The sequence below is a fragment of the Mustela putorius genome, unplaced genomic scaffold (genome assembly GCF_011764305.1).
Source record: "Mustela putorius furo isolate JIRA1106 unplaced genomic scaffold, ASM1176430v1.1 tig00000682_pilon_pilon_pilon, whole genome shotgun sequence".
NCBI lineage: Eukaryota > Metazoa > Chordata > Mammalia > Carnivora > Mustelidae > Mustela > Mustela putorius.
The window spans coordinates 3,050,094-3,064,771 of NW_025421443.1; the positions used below are offsets into that span (position 1 = coordinate 3,050,094).

General features: G+C 34.5%; 1 long non-coding RNA gene across 5 annotated transcripts in view; it reads left to right on the forward strand.

Annotated features, from left to right (window-relative positions):
* Positions 1-14,678, forward strand: part of LOC106007199 — a 121,860-nt gene that overhangs the window by 19,755 nt on the left and 87,427 nt on the right. The gene's annotated exons all lie outside the window — the stretch shown is intronic.

Here is a 14,678-nt window from a genome sequence, read left to right on the forward strand (position 1 = left end):
CATTAGAAATGAGTTTTATGTGTCTATGGGGCATACAGGTGGAAAGATGGGAATTTAGAACCCAGGACAGTGAAATGGGTTTTTGATGTTGATTTGAGAATAGTCACACATAAGTGATAGTGGAAACTTTTTGTTTAGATGGAATTGCCTGAGAATAACCGGTTGTTAATATTGTTAATTTAGGTTAATGTATTTATAAACTTTATAATTTAATACCTTTAGATTGGTTCTTTCAGTTTGTTTTCAAAATCCTTGCCTTTTCTTGCCATGTTACTCATAATATAGCAACTAGAAAGATTTTTTTTTCTGTGAACTATATGTTTTATATAACTGCTCAAGAATAATGTCCAAAATCAGAAAAGGCAGAATAAAAAAATGATGGTGTGAGATGAAAAGAGAGCTAAAATTGAACATAGCTGCCAGAGGGGTCCCTAAGAATCAAGGCACAGAAGTGTCCACTAGTTTTGGCAGTTATAAGGTTGCCTTTGGGAGATCAGATGGAATGAGTGAGGTTAAGACCAGATATAAATATGATATGTATAATAATGTATTGATTTATAACAAATATGCTAAAATATTTTATTTTAAGAGGATCTGATGCCATTGCAATAAATGGGTAAGTCACATGAGATAAATATGACAATGATATTATTTTATGTCCTGGAGAGCACCAAATTACTCTCAATATAAATAATCCAGTGAATCTCAAAAAAGGTATTATTCTTATGGAGTCAAGAAGCTTTCCAAACTTAAATCAAAATATGACCGGTGAATTCAAGTTGGCTAGTTTGGAGTGTTCAATTATGCTATTTTCTTCAAAATTCAAGGGTTCTCATAAGAATTTAGGTGGAATAAATCTCTGAACAACAACAACAACAAAAATGGTAGTTTTCCCCTATAGAACAGCATGTTTTATCTGCTTTCCCATTTAGTGAAAAAATTATTAGGCTTTCAACTGGACAAAGCTTTTTTCCCCCAAACACAGAATAGGATTAAAGTTGTTGGCTGTTTTTCTCATTGAGTTCAGCTCCTGTTTCTCTTCATAAAACATTAACCTGAAAGCAGTATTAATTTATGTTTTCATTTTTTTTCTGATTTTATACTTTTAGTGTCAAGCATGTATTAATTGCCTTTATCTTGCTGTATTCATTCCAATTCTACTGTCTCATTCAATGTCCAATACACTCACACTCTTCCATGATTTATTTATTTTGCCTTTTGATTTTGGACATTATTCCTGAGCAGTTACATAAAACATATAGCTCACAGGAAAAAAAAATCTTTCTAGTTGCCATATTATGAGTAGCATGGCAAGAAAAGACAAGGAATTTGAAAACAAAACTGAAAGATCCACTCCAAAAAAACTTAAATTATAAAGGTCATAAATACATTAACTTAAATTAACAATATTAACATAATACAAAACATAAATTAACTGGTACCCAAGATAAGAAGGCTTAATGAATGGGGTATACATGGATATACTTGCTTGATTTAATATTCAAGAGGAAACATAAATTAAGCATGTGTGTTTGCTATGTACTTCTGCATCTCTATTTCCATACAACAAAAATTGTATATAGAATGATTGTCTTTTGGCATTTACATTTTCATCTTTCCAGCAACATAATTTTGTACTCTTATTGCATTATATTTATTATAACAAAAAAGTGAAGTACCAAGTCTTTGAAAAGTTTTCTGTAGCAGTACCCAAATTAAGTATGTTCTTATATTAATATCAATTTTAAAAAGAACACCCATTCTCCAAGCATATATGTTGACTGCAAGTTAACTACATCATATTTATAGAGTACTTGCTTAGCAAATTATGTAATAGTTCTAATACATGGCAATCATATGTCACTGCCTTAGAATGGTCATATCAAGTAGGAGTGAATATATTTACATTTTTGGGCAATGTTTAGGACATTCCCAGTATACAAAAAATATGTTTTAAAATAGTTGACTATATTATGACCTTGCAATTTTACTAACAATTCAGATATGACTCAATCCAAAAGAATCTGAAGAGTATGGTGCCTGGATTGTTTCCATATTACAGTTGGAACAATGTGTGACCTACAATATTTTACCTTGTTTTCTTATCAACTGAGACTCTGTTTAATAAGGAAAACAAAATAGGATATAATTCACAAAAATAGGAGAAGATGAAAAATCAGCTGTTTTTTTTTTTTTTTGTATTTGAACACTTTATACTCATGCTGAAAGTTTTTCTGAGATAAGTGTTCGGCTAAATCAAATTTTGAGTTGCTACTTTTAGAGACTTGTAAACTGAATTGAATGATCATTTAAGCCCAAACAGTTAAATTATATTTGCCTGTAGATGGCATTTTACCTATCTATTCTTGCCTAGAAGAGTGCTCTGCACAATGTGGTCTCAGCAATTCTGTTTATTGAATTTCTAAATGCTATAACAAAACCTGACATCTGTTAAATTCATACAATGGGATATTATTCTGCTATGAATAAGGAGTAAAATATTGATTCATGCTACAACATGGATGAACCTTGAAAATAGTATGTTAAGTGAAAAAAGCCAGACACAAAAATCCACATACTATAGAATTTAATTTATGTGAAGTGTTCAGAAAGGGCAGATTCCATAGAGACAGTAGTTGCCAATGGATGGGAGAGAGATAGGAGGAAATGGGAGAGTAAATTGTAAAGGGTAGGGAGTTTCTTTTCAAGGTGATAGAATGTTCCAGAGTCAGTGATGGTGGTTACATAACTGATTATACTAAAAACCACTGAGGTGTACATTTTATTTTATTTCTTTATTTTTAAAAGATTTTATTTATTTATTTTGAGAGCGTGAGAGAAAGCATGGGCCAAGGGGAGGGGCAGAGGGAGAGGGAACAGCAGACTCCCCACTAATCAGGGAGCTGACCCTAAGATCATGACCTAAGCCAAAGGCAGACACTTAACCAACTGAGCCACCCAGGCACCCAGTTGTTCATTTTAATTACAATATGTGAATGACATCTCAAAGACGTTATAAAATGTAGTTAGATGTAGTGAAAAGAAGGGCCATTTGTACCCCAATGTTTATAGCAACAATGGCCACGGTCGCCAAACTGTGGAAAGAACCAAGATGTCCTTCAACGGACGAATGGATAAGGAAGATGTGGTCCATATACACTATGGGGTATTATGCCTCCATCAGAAAGGACGAATACCCAACTTTTGTAGCAACATGGACGGGACTGGAAGAGATTATGCTGAGTGAAATAAGTCAAGCAGAGAGAGTCAATTATCATATGGTTTCACTTATTTGTGGAGCATAACAAGTAGCATGGAGGACATAGGGAGATGGAGAGGAGAAGGGAGTTGAGGGAAATTGGAAGGGGAGGTGAACCATCAAAGACTACGGACTCTGAAAAACAATCTGAGGGTTTGAAGGGAAGGGGGGTGGGAGATTGGGGGAGCCAGGTGATGGGTATTGTGGAGGGCACATATGGCATGGAGCACTGGGTGTGATGCATAAACAGTGAATTCTGTAACGCTGAAAAGAAATTAATAACATTTTTAAAAAAGGAATATAAAAAAGAATTTAGAGTTTTAAGTCTTCAATTTTTATTAAGCACTGATTAAAACAATGTGTATCTTTTGCCTTTTTTGCAATTTATTCTTAAGAATGTGTTTTTCTTAGAGAAAAATATATGATGTGATAGATGGGTTAATTGACTTGATTGTGGTAGTCGTTTAACAATGTATACTTTATATCAAATCGGCACATTGTACACACACATTTTTCATTTTTTTTCCTGCCTCCTGGGGATTTTATTCACATTAGATACTTTAAATATATTACATTGTTAAATACCTAGGAAAAGAAAAGAAAATGAAAGGCTTAGAAAACTGCAGTTGAAGAAGAGAGGACTGGCAAAGTACAGGTAAATGATGAGGAAACAGCTTAGTGAGAAGGAATATGAAGGCAGGAGGAAGATTTTGTGGGAATTCTTTTATACATCTACATTCCATCTTAGCTTTTGGAACATAGACATCTTTTCTTATATTAGAACTTCTGTGCTCAAACAAGAAACATCCAAAGCACAATAAAAAAAAAATGAATAAATGTGTTCTTCTTGTGCTGATCATTGTACTAGAGATATGAACTGAAAAATCCTTTAATCAGGCTATGATCAGGGCGCCTGGGTGGCTCAGTTGGTTAAGCGACTGCCTTCAGCTCAGGTCAAGATCCCGGAGTTCTGGGATTGAGTTCCACATCAGGCTCCCAGCTCCGCGGGAGTCTGCTTCTCCCTCTGATCTTCTCCCCTCTCATGCTCTCTCTCACTCTTTCTCTCTCTCAAATAAATAAATAAAACCTTAAAAAAAAAATGAGGCTATGACTGAAGTAGTTGGAGAAGAACTGAACTTCAGATACACCCTAGCAATGATACTGGTGGTAGTTTTGAGTTATAATGAACTGTTTTAATAAATTAAAGATGTGATGCATTGTTCTATAATTTAATTTATGTGCATGTGCAAAATAAAACAGAAGTACTATATTTAAATGGCCATTGGGGAAGGTTGTAATAGACTAATATATGCCATAGTAGGACCTACTTTGTGTTCCCTGTCTATGGAAATACAATTCCACATTCTGTAATTGACTCTTTCAAGGATCTTCACATATACAAAATGGGGTGGCAAAGGGATAAGCGAGCCCTGACATCTAATGATCTTTCCATGAATTTTTACTAGTCCCATTTTATTTTGGTGGCATGACTGGTGGGTAATGGGATACCTCTTAAATGGATGTTTAATCACTTTTTCAATTACTCCTGCTGGTTGAGCTATTTATAAACTATCTCTTTACATGTAAGTGGTTGCATCTCACCAATGGCATTATTATTTAGTATGCCTGAGGGTTTTCCCCCATCCTAAACGAAACCATAATATTTCATGAATTTGTTTGGATAGGACAAGTAAACTTTTTTGCTGTTTGTATGGTCCCTTAAGCCTCCAAATGAGTGCCATTCTTACAGTCTTCTTGATATTTTCTCACGCTCAGATCGCATGATATACTAGCTCTGCTCTAGACTATTCTCTTGTCTTACCACAGCTGATAAAACCAGTATTGGTTGCCTAACCCCAATCAGGACCACTCATAAAGTAGCTAACAGATTAAGAGGTAACCTAAATGCAAAACTCTGCCCAATAGAAGCAGACTATATGGCAATATGACTGGCTGAACTGATTAAATTCTTTCTTTGGGGGTTGGCCAGGGGACTGATGGGGAGGTTAATGGTTGGTAATGAGAGCAAAGCTGAGAGTTGGTTATAGAGAAATGAAAAGTCCAGAGAAGCCATTATACTGAGAGGAACATCTAGGAAGGACTCAGTGATTATTCACAGGAACAGATGGAAGTAAAGACACAGTATGCTTGAAGCCCACAGCCGTGAAATCATGAGCGACGGAGGGGAGGAAGCAGTATATATCTGATGTGCTGATATGACCAAGTAGTTATTCATTGCTAGTGTTTTGGCATATATTTTGAGTAACTTTCCAATGTCTCAAAATATTGGCTTTGCAGTGTTACTCATTCCACAAATACTTATCAAGTGCCTATGTGCCAAGTGCTTATTCTAAGTGGGGGACTCCTTAGTGAACAGGAAAGCTCTCATCCCTGTGGTGTTGATATTCTGGTGGTGAAGATTATTTTCATAACTTTTTCCATATCTTTATAATAAACTTTTATGGCCTGAATTAATACAAGTGTGCCTTTGTTCCTTTCAGGCTTGAAAATGTCTAGTAAAAATGGTGTTCCAGGGGCACCTGGGTGGTTCAGTAGGTTAATCAGCTGCCTTCGGCTCAGGTCATGATCCGGGGGTTCTGGGGTGGATTCTGATGTCAGGCTGTCAGTCAGGGGGGAGTCTGTCTGCCTGCCGCTCTGCCTGCTTGTGCTCTCTCTATCTCTGTCAAATAAAGAAAAAAAAAACCAACTTAAAAAAAATGGTGCTAAAATAAAAGGTGCTCCTATATCAATTTGAAGGCATTATTTTAAAGTTTTCTGTTGTTCTCTTTCTTGTTTGTTTGTTTGCTTTTACAAATACCAATTCATTAAATTTTCACAACAATTCTGGAAGAATCTAAATTTTACAGCAAAAAAAAAAAAAAGACAGAAAACGATTTGCCTAATTAGATGGTGATGGTCATACCATCTACTACTAACAGGTGGTGCAAGAGGGTTTTAATTAAGGTAGTCTGGTGTCAGTGTTCATGTTCTCCATCACTTTTAGACACTGTCTTTTAAAATGCTTGTGGCAGAATTCCCTTTGTGTTTAGAGTAACTACATTTGTATGGTTATGGTTCTTCTAATCTAGTATCATGTTGAATTTCCTAATTAATTGTATTTTTCTTGAGGACAGGGTTTCAATTCATTGTAGGCATTTATGGCTAAGGGACTACAAATATTATGGGATGATGGAGTGATAATGCTACTGGTTATGTTGGTCACCACTTGTATTAGAAGACAATCGTTGTTATTCCTTGACATCTTCCCAGAACCATCAGTCATGAATGAAGCACATATTATCATATACAGTAACATCATGGTGAATCACGGTACTTCTCAGAGGGATGTGCATATTAATATATCTTTTATATGCCGTATGTTCTGAGTCACAGAGTGAACTGACATAACCCAATTAGCCTTCAGGTACTATAGTAATTCTTCTGAAAGATGAGTTATGTTATTTGTTATATAATATCATTGAAACAGTTTTCCATATTATTCTTACATTTGTTACATGGTAAATCTGTATTGGTTTAGGTACCTTTTTTTTTTTTGCTTTTGTTTTTGTTTTGTGTTTGCATTTTCTTTGGGTTATTTGTTACCTGGAATTGTGTGATATAGTTGAAAACCACTGATACTTATAATCCATACACAATATCCATTTGATCTTACTCTTCCTCCTCAATTTATTAGCAGTGGTGGGTACCATACACCAAGTATTATAGTCACGATAAACTATTTACACACATATATTGAATACAATCTATCTTCTCATTTTTTGTTTCAACATATTGAATTTGGATATAACTTATCAGGAGCCCCAAATCTACCAGAGATGTTTTTCATATTTATCCAATAGCACCACCAAAGCAATTTGTTAAATTCACAGTTGAACATATTTCACTGAAATTCCCTGGTGCAAAAGGATCAAAGTGTTTGAGATGCTACAGGTGGCTTTCAAATTTATTCCCTGAAGTATAAGTCTGTTACCAAGGAAGCATTTTGCAAATGGTAGGAAGGTGCTCACCTACTTGCTTTGTCACACGTCCCTGTGGTTTGTGTGTGTGCTGAGCCCATTTCACAGAGTGCTGCTGGCAGCTTCCATCCTCACTATAAATATATTATAGCCCCACAAAGAACTAAGCAGAATTGTCAGGGAGAAAATTCTTCTGGATTTCTTTTCAATGAGAAAATGGAAAGTAGAGGATAACACTAATTAGAGATGGTTTACCAATTCAAAAAACTCTTAGTGATAGGGTTGAAGAGAATTTGGAGAAAACTAAAAAAAAATAATAATAAGCAAGAGCAATGGTAACAATATTACAATATTTAAACCAATTCATACTGAATAATTTGGATAATTATAAATTTAAATATTGATAATGCTGGGAACAATGTGCTGAACAGAATAGATATTGTTTGGCCTATAATAATATTTTCTGGGGCAAATAAAGTACCATTTTATATATATATTTTTTAAAGATTTTATTTATTTATTTGACAGAGAGAAATCACAAGTAGATGGAGAGACAGGCAGAGAGAGAGAGAGGGAAGCAGGCTCTCCGCTCGGCAGAGAGCCCAACGCGGGACCCGATCCCAGGACCCTGAGATCATGACCTGATCTCAGCGGCTTAAACCACTGAGCCACCCAGGTGCCCCCATTTTATATTTTTAAATGATCTTCTTTTAAATGATTTAGTATCCACTACAAAAATTTACTAATTACTTTGTGATCCAGATTCTTTTCTACTTCCAAATTCTCAACTTCATGTGAATGTGAGAGGTATCTAGTACCCTAAAATGCATTGTTTTGTGTATTTTGAAAAGGTAATTTAACTCTATCTAATATAATCTTATAAAATAAATTTTTAAGGAAGCTAGGCTTTTGACATTAAGTGTCATTGACAGTGACACTGACATTGACGTAAAGACAACTCATTGTGTGCCTCAACTTCTAAAATACCTAACATTTGGTAATTTGCTATGATTCAATAATTTACAAAACAGCCTTGCATTAATTGATCCCTTACCACATAAGTGCTTGATGTTGAGGTTTCAAAATTAACACATGGCTCCTACTGTGAAGAATGCAGTTAGTTCTGATATGAACATGTAAACAGATGAATGATAGTCCTGTGGTATTAGAGATGAATTAGGGAGAACCTGTGGGTTTTCTATTGATCCTGAACTATTACTAAAGTTTTAATTCCACCTATAAGGAGATTGTATAAAATATTAGTCCTGTATATGAAGAACAGGTTATTCATGGTCTCATGCCTGGAGTGACATTTACATGTTTTAGGGAAAGTTCTAGGTGATTGAACAGGTCTACTACTAGGTAGAAAGCTATGACTTTCATCATTTATAACAAAGGAGAATGCACATAATTTTGGCCTAGTGCCTTCTTTTTTTCACTTCGGATTTTTTCCCCATGGAGGACCAGAGAAAATTAGTCTGCTGCAGAGGTTGTTGAACTACTGCTAGGTCATCCTCAAGTTTTAGATTGCTTTTATATGGATTAATTGTCTCATTTAGTGTTGTACACATTGAGTACAGATCCTGAACTAAATTAATCTCCCCTAACTTCTAAACTCTGAGGATGACATAGGGCAAGTATGAATTTAAAAAGGGCACCAGACGGGCACATATTTATCTTGGAACTTTTCAATAAAACTCTACTTGACATTGTTTTAATAATTCCTACATTATCAGAGTCATATAAGAATTATTTTACTCATTGGAAAACCCTGGGGATTTATTTCAACCATGACTATCATTTGATTTATGTGCCTGCTTCTCAGAGTTTGAAAATGGCCACTAAGCAGAGTTTATAAACTACAGAAACATCTTAAGGAAATTTTGTTATTAGTAAATAAACAGAAACTGAATGTAAACTCAGTTTCAACATTTATACTCTACATCAAACAAGAAATAAAAATGCGAATGTCTTGAAGAATAAATACGTACATAAGGAAAGATATAAGGGTGAATAATGAAGAGCACAGAGGCATTCAAAGAACCTTTAAACACTAGTTCAATTAAAAAAATTTCATGTTCACTTCATCTAATACATGTTTCTCTATGTTACAATTTTCACAGACTCAGCATGTTTTTCTGGGCTGATGCCAACTCCTGTGTTTTTCAATTATTCTGATAGAAAAGGTGGATTGTTGATAATTTTTCTTCCTAAATTATGATTTTACCATGTACAAAAAATGTTGATTTATAATGTATTTTATTTTTCTTTGAATGACAGAACAGAGATGAATGAAAGAATTTTTTCCAAATGCTTTTCAAAATTGGACATTCATGCATGAGATAAAAGTTTGTAATGTCTAATTAAAATATTTCTATTTTGGGGCACCTGGGTGGCTCAGTTAAGCCTCTGCCTTCGGCTCAGGTTATGATCTCAGGGTCCTGGGATCAAACCCCGCATCAGGCTCTCTGCTCCGCAAGCAAGGAGCCTGCTTCTCCATCTCTCTCTGTCTGCCTCACTGCCTACAGATCTCTCTCTGTCAAGTAAATAAATAACATCTTTAAAAATAAATAAAATAAAATATTTCTATTTTATCTATGTCATCAAAATATATTTATATTTTATCTATATCGTCAATGGGATATTAGTCATAAAGAAGAATAAAATTCTGTCATTCGCAGCAACATGGATAGAGCTAAAGGGTATTAGGCTAAGTGAAATAAGTCAGGCAGAGAAAGACAAATACCATATGATTTCACCCATATGTGGAGTTTAAGAAACAAGACAAAGGAGCAATGAAAAAAACGAGAGAGAGAGGTACAAAGCAAGAAACAGACTCTTAACTAGAGAGAACAACTGATGCTTACCAGAAGGAAGTGAGGTGGGGTTGGACAAAATAGGTAATGGGGATTAAGGAAGGAACTTGGGATGAGACCTGGGTGGTGTGACGCAGTGTTGGATCACTGTACTGTACATGTGGAACTAATATTACTCTGTATGTTAACTAACTGGAGTTTTTAAAAATGAGCAAAAAGAAAATTTTTACTTCTTTGGCTTCAATATTATTCAATTTTTACTTGGGAATTTGTGAATTTATGCAAATGATAGCACTGAGGTGAATTTATTCAAATGACTAAAAAAACTAGAAAATGATGATGTAGCAATCTGAATTCTCTTACCACACTATAGTTGAGTGATTATGACATTTTGGCTGTAAATAAATACTATAAATACTATACTATAATATCACATTATTCAGTTTATGTGAAATACACATAATTACTTAAATTTGATGAAAAACATGGTACTAATTTGAAGCAATTATTTTTCTGAATGGACACTATGAAGTTTTTAAAATTTAAATTAATTGGAAATTTCATGGCTTTGTAATGAGATAAGGCACTAATTAGAGCCCTACATTTAACTTGGAAACATAGATGTATTTTGACTTTGGAGAAGAGAGAAGAGAAAGGAAGTAACAGACAAGTAATATGGAAATAAAAAGAGAGAGAAGAGGAATGGAGAGAGAGAGAGAGAGAGAGAGAAAGCACTGATAATATTCCTTATTTTTACATTTTTTTAGCCTTTTATTGTGATTGTATACTTGTACTTTGCCTGAAGAAAACATTCATCATAAACAAGGTTTACGATGTTGTCTGTTTCCATTCCTGACATTTTGTGTACCGATTTTTTTTCCTATTAAAGATTTTGAGGAACACTTTAAAAAAAATAGAAATTGAAATTAAAATTAAATGGCCATATACTGAAAGACAGAAAGAAAGAATAAAAGGAAACATCTAAAGTAACAAAGCTTTGTTTTTTTGGTTTAAATAACACAATTAACACTTCATACTTTGAAGGTAGAGATTTTAATTCATATATTGAATATTGAAATAGGAAAACTACAGGATACAGTTGAACTAAAACTTGGTCATCTTGATGACTAGTTTACTTTCCCATGGATTATTTTCTCTTAAATATTTGACATGCTGAGACCATGTCTCTAGAGTATTAGTGACCAGTTAATTCAGTCAAGAAATTAAGCCAGTTAGGTCAGTGTTTTAAGATGGAGGATTTTCACACGCTCGATGGATGGTGGAGACACTAAGAATGTCTCTTATCTCTTCATTCCTTTCATGTAAATTGTCTTTACATCTAGCCTTCCCAGCCTTCTGGCATCCAGTCAGGTGAATAACTTAGTAAGTTGATATAAAATGAAGCACAGAGAAGACGAACATGAACTTAATGTTAAGAGGTAAATTGTAATGAGAATGCACATGTTTTCTTGACTTCAGAATTAATACCTATCCTCATCCATGGACCATATTTAGGCTTCTTAAATTAACCCAAAGACCTAATTGTTCCCAAAGAGCTAATGGTTCCCAGCACTTGTTAAACATTCCCATCAAGAAACCTTACTGAAATTGGGATGGAATTAGAAAACAAAATGGTACCTGCAGCAGATTTTCTTCTATAACACCAAAATTCCTTTTCTATTTCTGTTACATATTTTATAATCATTTTAGCTTTACATTTCTTTCATGACACGGGTTTCTCAAACTTTATAGTAAAGTTGTCAATCTAGGAAGATGCTAGTATTTATCTTGTAGCTTCTGATCCCAGTCATCCAAGGTCCTCTGACCTTAGCTTGAAGACTGAGAACAAGGATAACCTGAGAGGGCAGTAGTAGCTCTGGCTTCAATTGTTACTAGGGTCAGTAACATTGAGTATGATTGTCTTGTATCTTTAGGCTGCATTTTATCACTTGTAAATAACAGTTTTCAGTAGGTTATCCCTCAACACCCTCTTTAATGAAGGTGTTAAACAGCAGAGTTATGCTGACTTGTATAATTTCTCAAAACTGTAATATACTCCTTATGTCAAAATATCACCCTCAATCATTAGTGAAATTAGCCTTATTATCTTAAATGACATTTATAACTCCCAAAACAATGAGAGGGAGCCATCTTGTGGTTTAGGCCCAGAGTGACTTACATTTATTAGCAAAGAATGTATATAATCTGCAAAAATATAATAGCCTTAGATACCTTATGAATGTGATCTAAATTTTTAATCTTTAGGTAGTTTTTAAAAACTCCAATCATGAGTATGAATAACGGTGTTTTAGACAATTTGGGGACTTGCTCAAAGCTAAGGTTATGCATATGCAGCAAAGAGGATGTTAGTGCTTGTAATTTATTTTGTGAAAACCTTTTGGTAGTTGTAATGCTTATTGAGGATACCAAAGGGGTTTGGGCTATGTCACTTAGAAATAAAAGAATAATGATATGAAGATAGATAATGCATATCACCTATTCTATTTTGTAATTATATTTCTGAGTCATAAGAATCAGTCTTTTTGATTTGTTAGGGGTTTGAATATGCTATATGGCAAGTGAGGGCGTCAGATTTTATTGCTTAGGAATATTATATATAACACATTTTTTTAAATTAAAGATTTTTATTTATTTATTTATTTGACAGAGAGAGAGATCACAAGTAAGCAGAGAGGCAGGCAGAGAGAGAGGGGAAGAAGCAGGCTCCCCGCTGAGCAGAGAACCCCATGCGGAGCTTGATCCCAGGACCCTGAGATCATGGCTTTAGCAGAAGGCAGAGGCTTTAACCCACTGAGCCCCCCAATTGCCCCTATATATAACACATATTAAAAGGTATGCATGTTTAGCATAGAAAAAACAATTTAAGAGTTATTAAAAATATACTCACAATTAAATACTATCACATTAATATGACTTTTTAAAGTTTCCTTTTAGAAACTAAATTATATTGTCCATTAAGGTAAATAAATCATATGAACATAGTGTCTCCAGATCTATTTCTCTATGCTATAAAATAACATTATTCTTCTTTAGTTAACTTTCATAAACTATATGAACACAACATCTCAAATATAACCAATTCAACCACTAAATGGGTTCTGATTTTATAGATTCAGAGTAAATTACAAAGAATATAAATCTATATTTCTCATTCTTTTTTATTTGAAAAGGGAAAAAAACCCGAATAGCTGGAACTGGAAAAATATTTTAATTTGCTATATGCAACATATGAGTAGTCACAATTTCAGAAAAAAACGGAGTCTTATTTTAGAGATTATTGATTACCTAAGAATAATATAAACTCTACATAAAATAAGCTTCTTATTTTATGGTTCCTGCAGATGTTATTTCCTTCCTTGCTTTGCTCTTGAACGTGGAAGAAGCTTTCCTGTTTGCCATCCCTTGAGGTTTTCTCCCGCTAATGAGTAAAGACTCAAAAAGATCTGTTGATAATGATTAGGAGAACAAAAGAAGCAGCCAGAGATAACAATATTATTAGCAGGTAGACTTGCAGTCCATCCTAGTATTTATTAAATAATAATATGTAAGATTAAAGGTGTATTTATTTCAAGGGATTTAATAATCTATTAGCAACCACATTCTGGCAATTAAAAAAAAATCTATGCTTTTGGTTTTCCACTCTGTTTTAAAGATTTCAGAAATTTAAATATATTCACTTTGTTTCCTATTTATATTTCATATCATATTTAGTTTTTGATTAGCTACGTAGCAAATACAATATTACGCTCGTAAGAGCAATCTTTCATAGAGAGTAAATATTTCGAACAATGTCAATTGGTATGAAATTACTTTTGGAGGGAGAAGTAATTCTTTTAAGAAAGACCCTATAAATCTATAAATGCAGTTTTTTCTGCAACCAATCCTTTAGAAAAGCTTCCTCGCCCCACTCCCCAGAAGAAAATGGAATCTGACATCTACTCAAAAACTGAAAGAATGAATGTTATGGGTGACTTAAAAAGAGACCTGTTTGTGGGCACCTGGGTGGCTCAGATGGTTGAGTGTCTGCCTTGGTCTCAGGTCACAATCTCAGGGTCCTGGGATCTAGTCCCATGTCAAGCTCCTAGCTCATCAGAAAGTCTGCTTCTCTCACTCTCCCTCTGCTTGTGCATTCTCTCTCTCTCTCTCAAATGAATAAATACAATTTAAACAAACAAACAAACAAACAAACCCCAGAGACCTGTTTGGAAGACCAAGAGCCATTAGTTTACACAAGTAAACATTGTCATTTGATTTCTCTCTGGTATTCCTTGTTTGGAGAACATGTTTTCAGACAGGTCATTTTTCATGTCACAGAATGGACTATGAGTGAGCCTTCTTCCCCAGCCCGGCTTCCAGTCAGTCATGTGCTGAAGTGAATTTTTTAGAGCAGGCTACTGTGGCGTAAAGAACATCCACTGAAGGAGACCCTGAGTTTCTCAGTGGGTAAAGTGTCTGCCTTCAGCTCAGGTGCTGATGTCCTGGGATCCAGCCCTGCATTGTGCTCTCTGCTCCACAGGGAGCCTGCTTTTCCTTCTCCCTTTGCCTCTCTCTTTTTCTCTCTGTGCCTCTCATGAAAAATAAATAAAATCTTAAAAAAAGAAATCG